The sequence below is a fragment of the Pelobates fuscus genome, chromosome 9 (genome assembly GCF_036172605.1).
Source record: "Pelobates fuscus isolate aPelFus1 chromosome 9, aPelFus1.pri, whole genome shotgun sequence".
Taxonomy (NCBI): Eukaryota; Metazoa; Chordata; class Amphibia; order Anura; family Pelobatidae; genus Pelobates; species Pelobates fuscus.
The window spans coordinates 55,389,252-55,412,612 of NC_086325.1; positions in this window are offsets into that span (position 1 = coordinate 55,389,252).

The window sequence follows — 23,361 nt, forward strand, 5'->3', positions numbered from 1 at the left end:
AATACTATTACAGGGACCAGTAATAGTATTTTATTATTTTATTTTCTATACTTTAAAGCCAATAAATATTTTTTTTTATTTTTTTTTCACCAACCATTGGGAGTGTGTGGACTTCCTGATTCTGGAATTGGTGTGGAACCAAACAACAGGAGGAACCCCCCTAACCATAGGGGAGGCAACCTAAGGGCTTGATTAAAATCATAAATTTGTGAGTGCAACCTTGAAACATGAAGTGAATATTTAAATTGTAACTGTATTACACTATGTTGCATTTTATGTTTACATTCTAGTGATACAAGCTGGATCCCTGGTCGATTTGTTTTTTGTAATTAAAGTCATTGTGACTTATATTAGAAGCGTTATATAATACATTTACTTAGCAACACATCTCTTGCTCTGGTCTTGCACTTCCCCACTGCATAATTTCTTTCTGAACTTTTTATTACATGTATCAAAGATGTTTTATGTCCAGAAAAAAAGAAAGAAATAATTTAAACAAAGATAGCAAAACGTATAACAGCAGCGATTAATGTTGTGAGACAGCAGGGGGCATATGTTTGACATTACCCAAGCATGTATAATAGAATGTCTACCTTTTTAAAAGTACATTCAAGATCAGTCATGAAAAAGCAGCAGAAGTGTTTTAAGCACAGTTCCACAAGAGTTCCGAGCTACAAAACTCTCCTTAGGTGGCAGAATAAAAGTTGATTTCTGACATTTGAAGACTTGTTACCCATTTTCAAAAAGATTTAACATTGTGTAAAGCTGAACATTTTCTATTTGGGAAAAAAATATATAAATTAGAGAAAAACTTTCGATACATTTCCTTTTATGTTATCAATCATTTTGCTTCACGTTGTTTGAATAAAATCAAAAGTCTTCTTTTACTCAAAGTCATATCTTTACCCAGGAGCCAAGTATGCAAAAAGAATAATGTGTTGGACCACAGTTTGACAGAATGTAATAAATATATGGTTTATGCACAATTTCACCGTAAAACAGCATGTTATAGATTTCAGCAGAAAATCAATTTCCTTCCAATTTAGTAATGTACCGTTTGCACAATTTTAGAGATTAGAAACTACACAATACTTATAAGAAAAACTGTTATGAGCAAAATTTTTCTTTTGTGATTTTTACAAATAGTAAGCTCTTTCTGGAAAAAAAAAATTATATACTTTTAAAATATACTAAAGAAACATGTATTACTAATGCAGGGTAGAGTTCCTACCTAATTTCAAGTAGCCCAGTTTATTACACAAATATTTATTATACGGTTTATTATACAATATTAACTATACACACATATTCTGTGTATAATTAACTGAAAATATTTATGCAGTGTATTATTTAAAAAAAAACACTTATTTTATCTAATTTATTAATTACAATAAATTACCATTATAGAGTCAAGAAGGATTTTTTTCCCCCTTTTTGTGGCACAAGTGGCAATAATTCTAAATTGGATCAGCAACATAAAAATATATGTGAGAGGTTGAACGTAATGAGTCTTTTTACAGCCTAGTGTACCAATGCCAAACGTATGGCATCTATTGCATGGCATATAATTATATAAATCCATATTTTCATTTATTTATTCATTAACTTGGAATCATTAGGAGATGTTCTTATAATAGATACTAAGGTGTTGCTATAATATGTGGTTTAAGAAAATATAACTTGTTTTTCTGGCAGCTGTGAACTCTTCCTAATTTTACATGACACTTCTGCATCCCCTGGTCTATTTAATGCATTTTTATTTCTCCGTGAAATAGTTACCTTTTTTTTTATAGACTGGAGTCATTACAGAACCCATAAGTAAGCAGTTTCAGAATAGATTGAGCTACACTATTATTCAGTTTTGTCACAGAGATTAAACATTGAAGGGGTAATTGTAAGCACCACAACCATTACAGCCCACCAGCACCACCCACCTGTTAAGAGTTAAACCATTTTCAAATGATTTATCGCTTGTCTGACACTTAGTAGGTTCCCTGGCAGCCTGTGGTCTGTCACAAACATAGCTAAAGAGAAACATAAATACAGTTGTAATCAAAATTATTCAACCCCATTAAAAAAAAATAATAATCAGGTTTATTGTCAAAATTTACACTTTCAGCTGTTTACAATGAACAAATCAAGCAAAAGCAATTGAAATAGCTCAAGACAACAAATGCTTCAAATGGTTTCCCCAAATCCTGAAAATGACATTTTTAATGACTATAAAAGTCACAAGCGGAAGTAAAGTAGTATTACATTTGTGCATCACCTCTAATATATTCATACTATTGTAACCCCTTAAGGACTGAGCCAAATGTACACTTTGTGATCAAAACAAAACGTAAACAAAAACTTGAATTTGCGCTATATGTCTGTTCAGGCGTAATTCGCCTCTTTCATATTATGTGCACCCACACTTATTATACATGATTTTATTCAGGGGAAATAGGGCTTTCATTTAACATAAAATATTTAGGTATGAAACATAATTTAATATGAATAAAATATAAAAAAATGGGAAAAAATACGAATTCCATTTTTTTTTCGTTCTACGTGGCATTCCAACTGTGAGTGTCATAATACTGTTTGCTTTTACTGCAATAAAATACACAAATTTGTATTCAGCGATGTCTCCTTTGTAAAACAGTACCCCCTATCTACAGGTTTGATGGTGTTTTGGGAAGTTACAGGGTCAAATATAGCATGTCACATTTTTCATTTTTTTCACATTGAAATTCGCCAGATTGGTTACGTTGCTTTTGAGACCGTATGGTAGCCCAGAAATGAGAATTACCCCCATGATGGCATACCATTTGCAAAAGTAGACAACCCAAGGAATTGCAAATGGGTTATGTCCAGTCTTTTTTAGTCGCCACTTGGTCACAAACACTGGCCAAAGTTAGTGTTAATATTTGTTTGTGTGTGAAAAATGCAAAACGCCAATTTTGGCCAGTGTGTTTGTGACTAAGTGGCTGCTAAAAATGACTGGACATACCCCATTTGCAATACCTTAGGTTGTCTACTTTTGCAAATGGTATGCCATCATGGGGGTAATTTTCATTCCTGGGCTACCGTACGGTCTCAAAGGCAACATAACCAACATGGCAAATTTCTATGTGATCAATTTTTTGATCCTAAGGGCCAGGCCTATTTTAATCTTTGGATTTTTCATCTTGCTCTATATCTGTAGGGCTTAGAATAATTCATGCTTTATTTTCTTTCTTAATAGGACTGCAGATACAGGCTATTATGAAAATACATTTGTGATATTCTCTCCCGATAAATGGGAGAAAGTAATGGGAAAATTATGGTGTTCATTTCCCCTCTCATTCTCATGTCCTTTTTTCCTATCTTTGAGTCTTTAAAAAAAAAAAGAGGGAGTGCATCGGACCATATACACTTTTTAGTAATTAAGGTGTTTAATATTTTTGAAACACTGGGCACTTATCACTTAAACGTATCGTGTGATTTTTTGCACCGTTTTGCACTTTAATAAGTATGCATTGGCACTTTGTTAAATATATTTGCATCATTTATGATCAACAGATCAATATCACATACAGGAGGTTTCCTATTTTCTTTGTTACACTAGTTTAACTGTATCCATATGGATAGTTTAGTTTTGTAATATTACAACGGTATCGCGGGTTCTAATATGGCTTTTATAGCTACAACTCTACTAATACTCATTTATTCACTTATATTATAGTATCCTATCACACAATATTTATCACATAATATGAGGAACCGGGTTAAATTCCGGGGATCCCCAATGTTCACTAGCACTTTCAGATTGACAACATGTTGTTAAGTTAGTATTAAGATATGGATTATATATATGTTATATGATGCACTTTAAGGTCCTGATTGGAACTGTGATAGTAATTATTTGCAGTATTACATTTTGTTTACTGTTCTAATTAAGTGTTGATACATTAATTTTGGACAAGTTTGATATAGAAGGGAGGAGAATATGATGGCTTTCCCCAGAAATGTTTTTTGATATATATGTTTACGCTTGTGAAGAATGCTGGTAATCTGCTCCCCGATCGCAGGTCAGACACTTAGACCGGGGGAACAAGCTCTCTGCTCCCTGACTATAGAGAATGCTGGCGTCCAGGAAGTACACTGGAAGATGAGTAATAGACACTATTAGCGTCATGATCTCCATGGTAACGACGTCACGTTTTGATGACGTCAGCGCAACTAATGAGATGCTGAATCCCGGTGGTGTCTGTTCAGGCGCTCGAGAGGAGGGGTGGCCAGCCTCCTACACACCTGAATTGTAAGTTCTTTTTTGATTAATGTTCTTATTTAAACAATGGGTGTTTCATTTGTTTTATGTTTGCTGTCCTGATGAAAGCTCCCAAGTGGAGCTGAAACGTCGACCTATGGAGTAAAGAATAATCTCTTTTTACAAATCCTGGGAGTGCTGATTATTTCGGTTCTATATACTTATATATATATAGAAAAAACAAAAAGGTTCCTTGCACTCACGTTATCCTTGATAATGCCGGGCGCATAAGCCAGCAGACAATTCAGATATAATAACCAAAAGTTGATAGCTGCACTCCACGGTCTTCTTATGTTAAAATAAATTGCTTTGGCGGAGCCAAGCCAGCAAACCGAACGAACTGTAGCTTCTTGCTAATAAGCCTAAAAGACCACAGCTAACCGGGTGAAAAAACCCCGGAACATCGCCCAGCACCCCAATACCACAATAGGAAAGCGGGCCAAGAAGTCTAAAGCAGCCCTGGCCTCAGGAACCCGACATTTCGGGGAATACATGCAGGATAATCTCCTGCGCATGGCGCCCAAAATGGCGGACCAACATGCTGAGATCTCGTTGTCCGAGGAGGAAGCCTCTCTAGACACGCTGGATGAGATCCCCCAAACTGGTGGCCTACATATGGAATCTTCAGATGAAGAGAACAACATACCAGCCACAAAAGGGGACATCAAATCGCTCCTCCGTGACATCCGCAAGATGTTCCAAGCGGACCTAGCAATACTGAGGGAAGATATGCTCTCACTCACAGGGCGACTCAAAGCCGCAGAGGAGACAACTACTCACCTCAAAGCCGAGCAAACCACACTTGCCGCAGAGCAGAAGCGGCTCATAGAGTCACAAGCCAAAATCACACAAAAAATGACGGAACACGAAGACCGCAACCGCAGCAAGAATATTAAGATTAAAGGTATCCCTACCTCAGTGGAAAAGCCGGAACTGCCACAATACATGAGACGCCTGATTCAGCACATACTTCCACACAGCCAGACACATACCGATAGATAATGTCTACAGAATCCGCAGGCAGGGCAGACTGCCCTAACAACCGAACAGCGATGTCATCCGACAACTTGTCACACACTTGGAGAAAATGGCAATAATGGCAGCAGTCAGGGACTCACCCTCCCTGTCCTTTGAGCAGCACACCCTGTCATTTTATAATGACCTCTCAAAGCCTACTATGCTATGGAGGCAAACCATGCACCCGATCACCAGCGTGCTAAGGCAGAGAAAGACACTGTACCGCTGGAGCACACCACGCTCCCTCCAGGTCACTGTGGAGGGGAATGTCCACACGCTACACTCCCCAGCGGAGGGCCAACTGTTCCTGACCCAGCAGGGCATCACCACACAGACGGAACCAGGGAAGGGTGACTCGCAGAGGCAGCAGTGGGATGTAGACAACATCACCCCATTCGAACCACGAAGAGGTCCATGCCCATCCACAGCAGACCCAGGGGACTAAAACCCAGTGACTATTGGCACAGGACATTCACCCAAGTTACACTTCCTCCTTACCAGCGGCTAGATTTACACCCCAGTTGGGGACACCCACAAAGATCCAGTGCTTTAAAGTTTTCACACGTTGGAATGTTTAATGTTTAATGTATATGAATGTATGCAAGACCACACTGACAGAGCTCACATCGAGCACTACCCACACGAAGCGCGGACCGACTGTCGCCGGAACACATGCCGATAACGACACATACCAGTAAGCCAGCACACTTACGTCCCCCACCCAACTTAAAGCCCCCCACACACCCACTGACTAACCGTTCACCTCCACACAACAACACTGGCGACCCCCAGCCAAGGCTCAGGAGGGCACCACTGGAGCCGACCCCCCCTTTTGACAGTGACACCTGAGCGCCCCGCTGGTAGCTACAAACACGCTTAAGCAAATCGCACATCGTACAACTCGGAGCCATAATAACCAGGCTATCACCCAACTCACACTTGCGGGCAGACAACAGCATACACACTAGCACCTACCCAGACCAAAGGACCATGTCTGCCTCACCAAGGGACACCCTCCCGAATCTCTAACCAGGCCCCATAGAGACAAACTCACATATAACACAAGAATACCATTTACCATATGATCAAACACCGCAATTACGCTATTTTTATGATGTAAAGTTGATTATGCATGTTTTAGCTACTATATTCTTACCTTTAATACAAAAAAGTGGATTACAAAACTACTGTAATGCTACATTATATGTGCACATCCACAAATAAAATAAAGAATTTAAAAAATAAATAAATAAATAAATAAATTGCTTTATTAGATATGCATTAAAAGAGATCGACGTTTCAGCCCCATATTGGGCTTTCCTCAGGATCAGAAAAAACAAACAAGTGTACTACATACAATAACTTGACTTATATACCATAGAATTGAATAAACTCACCACAGCTGATGTGTCTGCTCGCTCGGCGTCTTACCCATCGCTGTGCGCTTGTGCAAAGGTAGCCAATCAGCATCTGCTCGCTCGGCGTACTGCCGATCACTGTGCGCATGCGTACAGGTAGCCAATCCGGGTCTACGTTTGGCACGACGCTAACTGCGTTTCCCTAGTACCCAAACAACCGTGCCGCGTTACCATAGCGACCAGCGGACTCCGGACGAACAGACCAGCTGATTCTAAAGCATACAAGTCAAAACAGCGGAATAAGACGGATAAATGGACAGATTAAAACATAACTTGAATCTAAATGGATATTGAATATATAGTATGTCGAAACATATCTGTAATATAACTTATATATCAATAAATGCCTAACAAATCAAAAACACCAATTAATACACATACTCAAGTAATATTGCAAAACAGTGACATCATATACAATGAAAATACTTGCTAATTGTAAAACAACTAAAATATTCAAAATTTATTTAAAGTGCTAGTATATACTCCTGAGTGTTTAAATGCAATAAAGTGAACAGTGCTGTGTAGATAAAATATCTGAAAAAGTGCTATTAAGTGCAATAACCAAAATAAAGTGCCTCTCAGAAGACTGTATACCAAATTAATGTGATATTAGTAGAGAGATATATATTATTTCATTCTACATGTATTTTGATATCAATATACATATATATCTATTCTTTTCAAAATAAAATTAGAATGAATTTACACATATATATATATTATTTTTTTATTTTTTATTTTTTTCATTTTATTTTTTAACGTATTTACATATTTTTTTTATATTTGATATAAATATATATATAATGATAATTATATATATATTTAATCAATAACATTGTACGTGTATTTTGATATTAATATATATTTAGTGTATGTGTATGTATGTATATGTGTGTATATATATATATATATATATATATATATATATATATATATATACTTAGATCATATATATATAATAAATATATATGATCTAAGTATATATTTTATTTATTAACTTTATTTTTTTACTTCTTACAGACTGCTGGAACTCGCAAGGACCGCATGATCACATGGCCCGGGGTGGCCGAAGAGGATGGAGGGAGACTCCCTGGGCTCCCAGGTAAGTCCCCATACCACGATTGCTGGCGTGGGATTGCCGGCGACCGGGTAAGTAGAAAGGACGAAATAAGAGAATAAAAAAAAATATTTGATTTGTTTAGTAGGAACTGCAGTTGTATAAGCCCTTTCTAACTTAACCTATTGTTGGATGTCATCCAATTCCATTAGTCCCAATTTTATAACTTCCTCCAGAGAACTAACCTTATTGCCACATGGTGACACTTGGCATTACTGAGATTTTAAATAGTGGCATATCTATAATTAAATTTTATTAAATGGCAGTTGTGACACTGACTGAAATGAACAATCCAGTGTTAAGAGTAAGTTCTTTAATGTGCTTATTTGGAACTTCCATTCTAAATATTCTTGGAAAAGTGATGCGTTAAGCATAATTATGTCATTTTTATGTGACACAACCACCATATTTGTAATTTGACATAGATGTTTGTATAATGTGTAGACAAGCTAATTTCATTATATATTGAGTACAAAATGTAACATACTTAACCCCTTAAGAGGACGGCATAGAATGCCCTAACCGTCCTTTCTACTTACAAATATATATAGAAAGTTGTGTAGGCGCTTCCAATCTAAATATAACAATTAGCGTGGGTGTGAAAAAAGGTGTAATCTCTTAACACCTAAAGACAAAGTAAGAGAATAAAAAAAATAGATTGACACACACTGAAAAAGGTGCAATATATAAATATTCCACCTATTACAAGTATAAACACTGTGGTTTCATCTGAAAAACAAATGAGATATACATAGTGCTTTCCATAAAATAAAATATAAATTGTTTAAAATATATGAGGAATTAACTCACAAAGATGGAGCCACATAGGCTCTATGTACATCGCCCTTGGGTGCCTGTCCAGGCTCTCGATATGCTTCTATGAAGAACTTAGTATCCGCAATGTTAGAATATATAGATACAAATTTATTGAATATTATAATAAAAAAAAAGTATATTAAGGGACAAAGGTAAGGCAGGTATTAAAGTATGGTATTGCACAGTATTGCACCACAATTATGGCCAAAAGTAAAAGCAGTGAAAAATACAAAAGCATATACGCATAAAATACCGCCAACAGGAAAGTCCCAATAAAAATCCAGTGGTAGGCAAACGCGTTTCAGCCCTAGATAGGACCTTCCTCAGTGCTGTATCACTGGAAAATCTTCAGGGTTTAAATACCCCTCTTGATATGTTCAAGTTGTTCCGGCTGTGATTCAGGGATGTTGCCAATCACATCACTTCCGGTTTGGCAAAAACACATGACTTGCGGTTTGACGTGGTCACATGATAGTATTGCGTTCCACCATGCGTTCCATACCCAGGCATGGTGGAAATAGTCTCAATAAAATCCATACCAAAAGAGGGCATTTGCCCATATATGCAAATAAAACATAAGTTAAAAAACGGAGACCAAATATAAAACAGTAAGTAAGCTGTGAATTAATGAGAGATATATGTTAATATAATATGCATAAAAGATAAAACATATCAAATAAAGCAGAATCGATATCTAGAGGGGAGAGAATGCCCAATATAGTAAAATTAATGATTACAATTATATCTATAAACATATGAGATTATAATAAACAAATATATAATAATATAGAAAAAATCTAATAATTAAATATTTAAAAAATAGTGTAATCATAAAAAATGAACTAATTCAAAGTCTATTTTAAGACCTTTGGGGCACATGGTATCCAAAGTAAAGATCCATTTGCCCTCTCCAGTTAATTCGCTTTTTCCCAATCACCATAAAACTTAAAAGGGAAGTGTCATCATTATGTTTTTCAAGGAAATGTGCTGATACACTATGTTTGGTGTATTCCCTCCGTATGTTCCCCATGTGCTCCATAATGCGGGTTTTTAAACTTCTAGTAGTCATGCCCACATACTGGAGCCCACAGGTGCACCAGAGGAGATACACCACATTAGTGGAATGGCATGTAACGATATCACGTATCTTAAAACAACTTCCTGTGACTTTAGACTTGAACATAGTCTGTGTATCTTTTTTTAAAAAGAGTATTTTTGCACGGTAAACACATTTTACAAGGATAAAAGCCTGGTTTTTGGTTAAAAAAAAATTTCTCTCTGTTTGCAATTTATAAAACTTTTAACTAAACGATCTTTAATATTTTTAGCACCTTTGAAAATAATATTCAGCCTATCACTTATAATATCTTAGGACATGCCAGTGTTTGTTAATTATATGTTTAATCTGTTTAGAATTAACGTTATAGTCTAAAATCAGAGGTACACATTCGTTTTCCCTTATTGATGTATCTCTCTTTGGTTTGTACTTAAGCACTTCAGTTCTCTCCATATTTTTTACTTGGTGAATCTGTTGTTTTAAAACTGTAGGATTGTAACGCTTTTCTTTAAAAAATGAAGTTAATATATTCGCTTGAATGTCAAACTGATGGGGATCAGTGCAATTTCTCAACATTCTTATATACTGCCCTTTTGGCATATTTTTAATCCAAGGTGCATAGTGACAACTGGTTGTGTCAATGTAACTATTGACATCAACCGGTTTAAAAAACATTTTAGTTTTGATGCAAAAATCCTCTATATAAATAACTAGATCTAAAACATTAACATGGGTAGTGCTATGTTCACTAGTTAGGGTGATATTTCTGGAATTATTATTTAAAAACTTTAAAAATTGGGTAAGGCACTGTTCTCCCCACTTCCAAATAAAAAAAATATCATCTATATATCTGCGATAGAGGACCAAATTCGCACTCCAAGATACATCCCCTGAGAGAAAAGATTCCTCCCAGAAGGACATAAATATTGCAGATATATAGATGATATTTTTTTATTTGGAAGGGGGGAGAACAGTGCCTTACACAATTTTTTAAGTTTTTAAATAATAATTCCAGAAATATAACCCTAACTAGTGAACATAGCACTACCCATGTTAATTTTTTAGATCTAGTTATTTATATAGAGGATTTTTGCATCAAAACTACAATGTTTTTTAAACCGGTTGATGTCAATAGTTACATTGACACAACCAGTTGTCACTATGCACCTTGGATTAATAATATGCCAAAAGGGGAGTATATAAGAATGTTGAGATATTGCACTGATCCCCATCAGTTTGACATTCAAGCGAATATATTAACTTCATTTTTTAAAGAAAAGCGTTACGATCCTACAGTTTTAAAACAATAGATATATGTGTATCAGCACATTTCCTTGAAAAACATAATGGTGACACTTCCCTTTTAAGTTTTATGGTGATTGGGAAAAAGCGAATTAACTGGAGAGGAGAGGATAATGTCCGAGAACTTAGTAAATTAGAGGGCAAATGGATCTTTACTTTGGATACCATGTGCCCCAAAGGTCTTAATATAGACTTTGAATTAGTTCATTTTTTATGATTACACTATTGTTTTAATATTTAGATATTAGATTTTTTTCTATATTATTATATATTTGTTTATTATAATCTCATATGTTTATAGATATCATTGTAATAATTAATTTTACTATATTGGGCATTCTCTCCCCTCTAGATATCCTTTCTGCTTTATTTGATATGTTTTATCTTTTATGCATATTATATTAACATATATCTCTCATTAATTCACAGCTTACTTACTGTTTTATATTTGGTCTCCGTTTTTTAACTTATGTTTTATTTGCATATATGGGCAAATGCCCTCTTTTGGTATGGATTCTATTGAGACTATTTCCACCATGCCTGGGTATGGAACGCATGGTGGAATGCAATACTATCATGTGACCACGTCAAAATGGAAGTCATGTGTTTTTGCGGAACAGAAAGTGATGCGATCGGCAACATCCCTGAATCACAGCCGGAACAACTTGAACAAATCAAGAGGGGTATTTAAACCCTGAAGATTTTCCAGTGATACAGCACTGAGGAAGGCCCTATCTAGGGCTGAAACGTGTTTGCCTACCACTGGATTTTTATTGGGACTTTCCTGTTGGTGGTATTTTATGCTTATATGCTTTTGTATTTTTCACTGCTTTTACTTTTGGCCATAATTGCGGTGCAATACTGTGCAATACCATACTTTAATACCTGCCTTACCTTTGTCCCTTAAATATACTTTTTTATTATAATATTCAATAAATTTGTATCTACCGTATATACTCGAGTATAAGCCGACCCGAATATAAGCCGAGGCCCCTAATTTTATCCCAAAAAACTGGGAAAACTTATTGACTCGAGTATAAGACTAGGGTGGGAAATGCAGCAGCTACTGGTAAATTTCTAAATAAAATTAGATCCTAAAAAAAATATATTAATTGAATATTTATTTACAGTGTGTGTATAATGAATGCAGTGTGTGCGTATGTGTGTGTATGAGTGCAGCGTGTGTGTATGAGTGCAGCGTGTGTGTATGAGTGCAGCGTGTGTGTATGAGTGCAGTGTGTGTGTGTGTGCATGAATGCAGTGTGTGTGCATGAATGCAGTGTGTGTGTGTGAATGCAGTGTGTGCAGGGCCGGTGCAAGGATATTTGCCGCCGTAGGCAAAAAAAATTTTGCCGCCCCCTCCCCCCCCATATGTCCTGACTTCCCCTCCTCCTCCCTCAGTGGTCCTTACCTCCCCACCCCCGTGTTCCTTCACCACCCCCCCAGTGGTCCTGACTCACCCCTCCCCTAGTGGTCCTTACCCTCCCCTCCCCTAGTGGTCCTTACTTCCCCCTCCCCTCCCATAGTGGTCCTTATCCCACCCCCTCCCTCTCATAGTGGTCCTTATCCCACCCCCTCCCTCTCATAGTGGTCCTTATCCCCATTCTCCCTCCCATAGTGTTCCTTATCCCCCCCATCCCTCCCATAGTGGTCCATATACCCCCCCTCCCTCCCATAGTGGTCCTTATCCCACCCCCTCCCATAGTGGTCCTTATACCCCCCCCTCCCTCCCATAGTGGTCCTTATCCCACCCCCTCCCATAGTGGTCCTTATACCCCCCCTCCCTCCAATAGTGGTCCTTATACCCCCCTCCCTCCAATAGTGGTCCTTATCCCCCCCTCCCTCCCATAGTGGTCCTTATCCCCCCCCCTCCCTCCCATAGTGGTCCTTATCCCCCCCCTCCCTCCCATAGTGGTCCTTATCCCCCCCCCTCCCTCCCATAGTGGTCCTTATCCCCCCCTCCCTCCCATAGTGGTCCTTATACCCCCCTCCCTCCCATAGTGGTCCTTATCCCCCCCCCTCCCTCCCATAGTGGTCCTTATACCCCCCTCCCTCCCATAGTGGTCCTTATACCCCCCTCCCTCCCATAGTGGTCCTTATACCCCTTTTTTTTTGTTATTATTAATTTTTTTTTTTATTCTTATTATTTTTTTTATTATTTCTTATTTTATTTATATATATATATTTTTCGTCCCCCCTCCCTGCTTGATATATGGCAGGGAGGGGGGCTCTCCTTCCCTGGTGGTCCAGTGGCAGTTCAGTGGGGGGGAGAGGGGGGCTGGCAGAGCTGTAACTTACCTGTTCTGCAGCTCCTGTCAGCTCTCTCCTCCTCTGCGCCGTCCGTGCAGCTCCTTCTATCAGCTCACACTGTAAGTCTCGCGAGAGCCGCGGCTCTCGCGAGACTTACACTGGGAGCTGACCGAGGTGCTGAACGGACGGCGCGGAGGAGGAGAGAGCTGACAGGAGCTGCAGGAAAGGTAAGTACAGCTCTGCCAGCACCCCTCTCCCCCCAGTCTGTATTATGGCAATGCAAATTGCCATAATACAGACTCTGACTCGAGTATAAGCCGAGTTGGGGTTTTTCAGCCCAAAAAATGGGCTGAAAAACTCGGCTTATACTCGAGTATATACGGTATATATTCTAACATTGTGGATACTAAGTTCTTCATAGAAGCATATCGAGAGCCTGGACAGGCACCCAAGGGCGATGTACATAGAGCCTATGTGGCTCCATCTTTGTGAGTTCATTCCTCATATATTTTAAACAATTTATATTTTATTTTATGGAAAGCACTATGTATATCTCATTTGTTTTTCAGATGAAACCACAGTGTTTATACTTGTAATAGGTGGTATATTTATATATTGCACCTTTTTCAGTGTGTGTGAATCTATTTTTTTTTAAGTTTGTTACATTTTGTACTCAATATATAATGAAATTAGCTTGTCTACACATTATACAAACATCTATGTCAAATTACAAATATGGTGGTTGTGTCACATAAAAATGACATAATTATGCTTAACGCATCACTTTTCCAAGAAGATTTAAAATGGAAGTTCCAAATAAGCACATTAAAGAACTTACTCTTAACACTGGATTGTTAATTTCAGTCAGTGTCACAACTGCCATTTAATACAATTTAATTATAGATATGCCACTATTTAAAATCTCAGTAATGCCAAGTGTCGCCATGTGGCAATAAGGTTAGTTCTCTGGAGGAAGTTATAAAATTGGGACTAATGGAATTGGATGACATCCAACAATAGGTTAAGTTAGAAAGGGCTTATACAACTGCAGTTCCTACTAAACATATCAAAGCGAGCAGACATATGCTTCACTGGATAGAATGTTAATTGCTATTATCTTGCCTGAGATAAAAAACAAAAAATGAAGGGACATGAACTTAAGGAAACTATTTAAATGCCAGTGGCAATTTACTGTATTTACTATTTTCAATTAATGTCCCATCAGCAGAAGATCTCAAACAGAACTAAGTGTGACAGCAACCACTATGGTAAAACTATTCAATTGTTTATGGTTGTAATTTATAGTAGTGTGCATAACAATTCCAGGAGATCAACAGTTTCTGAGATATGCAAACCACCATGCAATCATTCCACAGTCAAAGTCACAGAGATCACATATTTTCCTCTTTTTGATGTTTGATATGGACTGGAATTTGAGATGGGTGTGTTAATCAATGAGGATCAGGACAAGGCAGTAATTCTAAATAATTTTATTTTTCTTTAGTGTATTGCAAAGCGTAATCTATAGCAGTTGATTCGCAAATTGCTGTTACAAAATCCTTACAGCATACAGTTGATAAATAAAGTTAATATTAAAGGGACCACTATAGTGCCAGGAAAACAAACTCATTTTCCTGGCACTATAGTGCCTTGAGGGTGCCCCCACCCTCAGGGTCCCACTCCCGCCGGGCTGAAGGGGGAGGAAGGGGGTTAAAAACTCATGCTGTGGACTCTCCTCCCTCTTCTGATGTCATCGGCTTAATGCGCATGCATGGCAAGAGCCGTGCGCGCATTCAGCCAGTCCATAGCAAAGCATTCTCAATGCTTTCCTAGGGATGCTGGCGTCTTCTCACTGTGATTTTCACAGTGAGAAGCACGGAAGCGCCTCTAGCGGCTGTCAATGAGACAGCCACTATAGGCTGGATTAACCCTAAAGTTAACCCTAACCCTAAAGTTAACCCTAACCCTAAAGTAAACATAGCAGTTTCTCTGAAACTGCTATGTTTACAGCAGGCAGAGTTAATCCTAGAGGGACCTGGCACTCAGATCACTTCATTAAACTGAAGTGGTCTGGGTGCCTATAGTGGTCCTTTAACCCCTTACGGACACATCTTTAGAAAGAAAAGGGAATCATGACGGAATATTTCCGTCATGTGTTCTTAAGGGGTTAACAAAGCCTCAGAGCCAGATCGTATTCACCCATTTACTTAGGGAGCTTAGTGTAGAAATATCCATACCACTGTTTTTAATCTTTCATGTTTTTTCTTTCATAAATCATACCAAAGGATTGGAGAAAAGCAGATGTTGTGCCTATATTAAAGGGTTGAAAAGGGTTATTAAGGTTTGAAAAACTAAACCTGGAAACTATAGAGCTGTGAGCTAAACATATGTGGTTGGAAACGTATTTGAAAGTCTATTAAGGGATAACATTAATTGAAAAGGACTTGGGAACAATTATAGATAACAAGCTAGGCAACATTGTGCAATGACGGTCTGCCATATCAAAGACTCGTAAAGGTCCTGTCATGTATAAAAAGGGCTATTGATTAACTTGATAAAAATATAATTTTGCACCATTATAAATCAAAGGTAAGACACTAACTTGGATATGTGGTACAATTTTGGGCCACAAAATTGGCTCAAAATTGAACCACATAGATATTCCAGAGCTACAAAATTCAGTGCAGAGACAAGCTACAAAATTAGGTAGGGGAATAGAAAACAGTTATGAAGAAAGATGTATAAGGCATCCAAGAATGGATATAATAGCATTATACAATTATATACAGTACAAACCAGTAGGGGCTAACTTGTTCATTAGCAGGAATATACAACATACAATAGGTTATACATTGAGACTGGAAGAAAGATGAAAGGGTTCTTTACAACAAGAACAATAAAGAAGTCCAAAGAGGTTATCAAATTCCATAGATATATCTAAAAAGGCTTGGATGTTTTTGAAAAAAAGAATATTCAAGGTTATAATTAATATGTATGTGACAATGTTGCTGATCCAAGGAGAAATCTGATTGCAATTATGGAGTGAAGAAGACATTTTTCCTCCCTTTTTGATGCATAATTGGCCATTGCTTCAAAATATGATTTTTTCATCTTCTTTTGGATCAGCAGCACACAAATATGTGGTTTAAAGTTTGAACTCAATAGACTTATGGTCTTTTTTTCCATCGAACTTACTATGTAACTATGAACATATGATAAGTTTGAGTGAGTTTGTATCAAAAGCAGAAGTTGCATGGAATCGAACGTCAAAGCTTCATGTTGTACAATATGAACTCCTATCCGATCAGTTCAGCTTGTGACCATTAAGCTGGAGCTTTTATAGTACTAAATATGCTTGTTTTTCAGATGACCACTGTATTTTTCATCTGTGATAAGGACTTTCAGAAAGAACTGTGTTCAGCGTGCAAGTAAATGTTGTGAGAAGATAAACAATGTTATGTTTAGAAAGAAAAAATGTAGTGGAGGGTGAAAGAATGAGGCATGTAGCTCCCATTGCACAGCACTACGGAATTTGCTGGCACTATTTAAATAAAAAAACAATAGTAATAATAATGTAGCTATTGGGGATTGTGACAGATAGTGTGACAGTATATTTATACATTTTTGAATACATAGTGTAAGAGTTAATTGTATTCTTGTGAATCGAATGTATGATCACCTGAGGGAAAAGTGTTTGCTAAGAAGAGACCTTAAGAGAAGCCCACCAGGATGCAGAATTTAGCATTGATGTTTTATATATATAGTTTATATCACTTAAAAGATAACAAGCTTAAGTCAACAATGATAAGCTGAAAAAGCTGGGGTAGTTAAGTTGTAGCAGGGGATGGAATTTAGGTGCTCGAACAATCCTGTTTATGTCAAACTGAAAAAAGCACACACTGGGAGGACAGCACTAAAATACTTTTTGCACCATAAGCTTTACATTGAGTTTTAGTGGTTATGGTGCTCACTCTCTTATTTAAAGCTGCCCCAATCACAGCAAACAGAATATCAAAGTTTGCATATGTGTCAAAGTATTTTAAATACATAATTCAAAATCCAATAAAGAGTGGATTATTACATACAACTTCTGGTTTTGATTTGATACGAGTATTATATCTCTTCACTTTGTATTGGATTGTGATTTGGGGCTGTATTATTGTAAATTGGAGAAACCCAATAAAGTCTTGTTAGCAAGCCTTATTGGGTGCAACAAAGATTGGTTTAAAATACCACACTGAATTACTAATTGTCTTATTATTTTAATAAATGCCAATAATTAACACACAAATTGTGATTTATTTTATTTTTTTGTTTAAATACATTTGCTGCCCTTATTTTGTAGCACTTTCAAGAATGATTTGTACATTCTATGTCAGCCATTTAGCTAATACGTAATAACTCATATTACTGCCCCCACCTGACCCCCATGGGTGTGGGCTAGAGGAAGACACAAAGACCCCACTATATTATTATTTCTAGGTCCCTCATCATTATTAGAGTAGCCCCCACCAAATGGCCACACTCCACACTGTCTTTGCCAAGGTCCCATACCCATTGCTGTCCAACTGCTAGTTTTTAACATTTATAAAATATGCACCCGCCTGTCACATGTAAAGTGAGGCCATAAAAACACCTACAGTAAAGTAATCTTAGTGATTCCTGTAGGATTTTTTTGGCAAGCATGGGCAAGCTGCCACATTATTAACCATTGCGCTGCAAAGAGTTTTTTAAAATATTTGCCTGCTTGTTCTACTGCTGCTAGTGGCAAATAGTTATGATTTTAGGATTTCAGTTGTCTGATGGTGTTCAGTATAGCTGAAATCTGTACTTAATTCAGGCTCTTTCAGGGCCTGATTTACACAACCCTGGCATTGTTGAATTCCATCAACAATATCCAGATTTTGCAGTACAAATGGACATGTGTGCAGCTGAATGGTTTTGCTCCAATTTGGACAAAGCCATTTACTTTAGTAATTAACCCTTATACAGATGTATTTAAAAAATGTGTGTACACAGGTCTCACAGACACATTTCTTTCTCTCTAGACTATATAATCTTTCAGATTAAAGGCACCAATACTATATGGATCTATTCTTATGACAAGTTAATACCCTGCGATTCTCAAATATACATGATCTCTTGCAATCCACTTACGTTGTACACAGCTTGCTTAAGAAGCTAAATACATATAGCTGTTTGGTGGCAAACACACAAGTTGTGTACATAGAAAATTCGCAAATCTGCATCCATTTCTTGTGAGAAGAGACCTAGAACCTGACTCCAATAATTTTTTCTCTAGCATGCAATAAAAAAACTCATGCTGCATGCTCTGGCATGCATACAATTATGTGCACGCATCCATCCAATACACATTTGCATGTGGGCGCTATAAATGTTTAGCAAAAAATGTGATAGGATTGTGTTGGGAAAATACATACTCAGATTACACTGAAAAGAAAAAACAGAACAACTAAAAGCATACTTTTTTTGTTTTTTTACACAAAATTTAAAAGTGTGATTACTCTATATTATTTGACTGGGGGAGATATCTGCCCATCCTGGTAGGGAATAGTAATGGTTTGATTTGATTTAGGATCAGCTGAAGCATTATGTAGAATTTCTATATTTAAGTGCCAATGCATAAACATATCAGAATAAACCATGTACTGCATGACTACATAAAACAGAATAAAGTCTGAACTGTATGACCCCTTTTGAACAGTACAGATAAAAAAATGTTTCAGCTGTCCTTCGAGGAGACATTAAAGGCTAAATCAAACATGGTTATGGCATCACATTTTTGTTCTTGCAAAGCTATTTCTGCTAAGACTGTGGCAGAGCTATGAACATAATCATGTAAGTTTTTTTTTTTTTAATACAGTGAAATAGTACACCACATAAAGAAAAAAATATCCAATGTTTGTAAAAGCACAACACAATGGTTTAAAAAAAAGAAAGAAAAAAAAAAGAATACTCTTTACAATATGTAGACCGTTTAAGAGGACACTCCACAAAATAAATGAAAAACACTGTTTAGTAGATATATTCCAAATGAAAACTTGTATGCATTTAAATATGCATTTTTTCACAGAGGTATGAAAACAGCTTGCAAACGTTGCAAACCCTCCCCTTCTTACCCTACCGACCTTTTTTTGTGGCTGTCCAATTAGGGACTTTCCAATGCAGCTCAATGAGAAGTCGTTGCAAGGCAGGTGCTCTGAGATATTGCTGCCTCTTGAGTTTAGCTCCATGGAGCTAACCAAACCAGGAAGTAAGAGGAGCTGTATGTCTTGCTCACTCTTCTGCCCAGAGTCTTGTCCTGCTCGCTCCCTGTCTGGATGGAAGCAGCACACTAGCACATGGAAACCTATAGTGCACTACTTCTGCTCCCAGACGAGATTCAATTAGTTGACTGCGTAGGAGAGGAGCATGGCAACAATGGAGATCTTGGTGTAAGAAGTTCAAGACTTATGTGTGTATGTGTCTGTGTACCTGTATGTTTATGTAAGTATATACTTGTTTGTGCCTATCTGTGCATGCCTGTGTCTGTGTATGCCTGTCTATACCTGTTTGTACATGCCTATCTGTTATTGACTGTATCTGTGTCTATACCTGCATCTGTGTGCACCTGTCTGTGTATGCCTGTGTCTGTATCATGTCTGTGTGCTCCTGTCTGTTTATATGTGTGCCTGTCTGTTTGCATGTGTTTGCCTGCATTGGCCTTGGTCTGCGTGTGCTTGCCTTGGTGCATGTCTGCCTGTATCTGCCTGCCTGTATATGCCTTTGTATAGATATTTGTATGTGTTTGTCACTTTGTGTGCCTACCTGAGTGTGTGTGCACCTGTGTCTGTTTAATAATTATAATTTTATATTATTACAAACACAAAAAACACACAATCACACTGAGCCAACTCCCCCCACACAATCACACTGAGCCAATCCCTTCACACAAACACACATTTAGCTAGTCCCACATACAACTAATATTGGCACCCTTAGGAAACATGAGCAAAGAAGGTTGTGAAAAAATTTCTTTATTGTTTAGCCTTTTGGTCTTTTGTTCTGCTCTCATGTATATCACACGATTGCAAACAGAACACAGGTTTATTAAATAAAAAATATTTGTTAAATATATTTGTAGCATAATTATTGTCACTCCTATAAATTCCTATGAGAAAAATAAACTTTGGGGGGCGGAGTTTGGCCACCATCTTAATGGCCACCATCTAGGGAAGCTCCTGAGACTTGGGGACAATTTTGTTTAATAATAATTTTTTCAAACGAAAATCATAATTTTAAAGCACATAGATCTGTCTATGAAGTCCTGCTCATCATGCAGAAACAAAGATGTACCGAGAAAAATGTTCCTAGAGCAAAAAAGATCAATAACACTTCAGCGGGGGTGAGTAAAGGCATGCCAGCCCACCCACGTTCCCCATCCTACTCAGTAGCCCCGCGGCTTATTTCGCCAGGAAAATCTTCATTGGTGGCAGCGGAGAAAGAGAAACAGCTACCCTCCTCCCATACTCTCTCTCATGCCCGTTCATATGCTAGTGCGGCCGGAGCCGCTCGCATGGATCTGAGAGCGGCGGGGTCGCGGCCACACACACAGTGACCTCTGGGGGGGTCTGAAAACTGCTCCGAGCATTTGATCAGTTTGGAGCGTGTGCATTCAGCTCCCGCAAGTGGAGCAAGTGGAGATAGTAGCCGCTCGCGGCTCACATGTAAAGCAGCCTGGTCTCTAGCATATAAAGGAGACCGGGCTGAGGATGAGGGGTCGGGAGGTCTCGATCCCCGTCGTGGTCCTCTGCCTCCCGGTGGTCAGACTTGACGGGAGGGACCTCTGCCACTCGTTCCCCTCACACAGTCAGTGTTAAAGGGGCAACAGAGAGCCTCAATGTGCAGGATATAGAGGAAAATTGTTAAAATGTGCCCCAAACTTTTCATCATATGGTCACCAACACCGATACCACTAAAATGGATGACAGCATGACCCCAGCTCCAGTCGTACTTAAGATGGCCACCAATACAGCACATAACACCAATGTTACAACTGAGATGGCCACCACTTCTCCCAAGACAATTTCTACTGCTTTCAAGACTATGACCTCACATGCCGTTGGAAATGGCCGAGGTTTTACCACCGTCAGCTGGTTTAATTACCCAATTAATACAAGACCTGCGTGTGGACTTAAAAAATGATCTCAAAAAAGATTTTGACAGCATGTATGGGATTATGGAGAACATTGGTCAACGCACGGAGGCCGTTGAACACAGATTATCTACACAAGAATCTGCTCATTTAGAACTGGAAAAACTGTTAAAGAGCTTCAAAAGCAGGTCAACCAGCAGGCAGAGAGAATAGCTGACTCTGAGGACAGGAGCAGGCGCAACAACATTAGAATCAGGGGGATCCATGACACTGTAGATACGTCTGAATTGTTGAACTATTTCCAAACTATGGTCAAAACAATTCTACCAGAGGCTACCAATCTGGACTTACTAGTAGACCGCATCCATAGGCTACCTAAATCCAACAAGGCACCAGCAGCAGCACCAAAGGACACCATAGCAAGACTCCATTTTTTCCACATAAAAGTAGTACTTTTGGGTACCATACGCACATCAGGTCTTCCTGACGAATACAAAAACATTAAGATCTTTCAGGACTTCTCAGCATACACAATAAGACGTCGCAGGGAATTCCAGCACCTTACAACTGAACTGAGACAAAGAGGGATACGCTACAGATGGGGATTCCCTGTAAAAGTTCTTTTTAATATGGATGGTCGAAACTTCACGATTGCCACTCCTGAAGAAGGGTCGGAATTCATCAACACTATCAACAGAAGGCAGACTCAATCCCGCACTCTTTCACCGTCAACCCCACAGCATGCTCATAAGATAAGCAAGGCATATGACACTTGACCATTGCAGGTCTTGGCTTACAAGCTGTCAGGCATTTTTTTTCTTTACAACGTACTGGACGCACTTCCTCTACTGTTAAAGAATTTGTTTTCATATTTCTAATTTCTCTCTTTTTGCTTTTCTAACCTGAGCCAACTAACGTTTCTGCAAAATGGTATTACTTTTATCCTTACACTGGGATAGGTCAAGGCAGCAGGAAACTCACTTTTGGGTTTTCTCAGTACCACGTCAATCTGAATGAAAACATTTTTTACGTGTTTTTCTCCTTTTGTTTATCCTGCCCTAGCGATTATTTAATTCAGCAGAGATCCCAGTATTGGAAGGACTTGTTTTTTATTCTTTTCATATATATATTTGACAATTTTTCAATATAATTGTACTATTTTAGTTTTGAGTGGTCTCAGGCAGCCCTCCCTCCCCCCAACCTGGGCCTAATACCCTAAGATGGAGAAATATTTTTTATTCTCCCTCATGGCCATATTTTTACACAAGGTTATTTTCCATATAGGGGAATTTACCCAAGTTTTTAACCCCCCATTTTTTATTTTTTATTCCATCCACTTTTTTATACACTGTAAAAAATGTAAGAAGTTACCAGGTTCTGCTTTAAATGCTTTCACAAACTCACTCTTGTTTAAACATAAATATTTGTTGTTACAATTGTTGGATCTTATAATTCTCTTCTTGGGACATGGGCCTTCAGGCTCCCACATTTCCATATACTCTGCTTTTAATGACCGTGTACTCTGCTTTGAATCATGGTCATTAAACTCACGTCATTTAATGTGAGGGGCCTTAACACCGCTCACAAGAGGCGATTATTGTTCAAAGAAGTTAAATCCAACAAATCGGGTATTGTATGTATTCAAGAGTCTCATATTAAAGAAGGAAAAGAGTACAAATTTATGACACGGTTATTCCCATCCCAATTTCACTGCACTTACAAGTCTAAGTCTAGGGGTAATTCTATCTTCTTTAGTAGGAAGGTGGCCAGCTCTACAGATAAGATACTGATGGATGCTGACGGGAGATACATATTGTGGATAGGTAAAGTTAACAACGTTTTATACACAATTGTCAATGTGTATTTTCACAACACAGGTCAGCTAACTTTTTTTAGGAAAATAATGGAATTGGTGAATGAGAACATGAAAGGGAT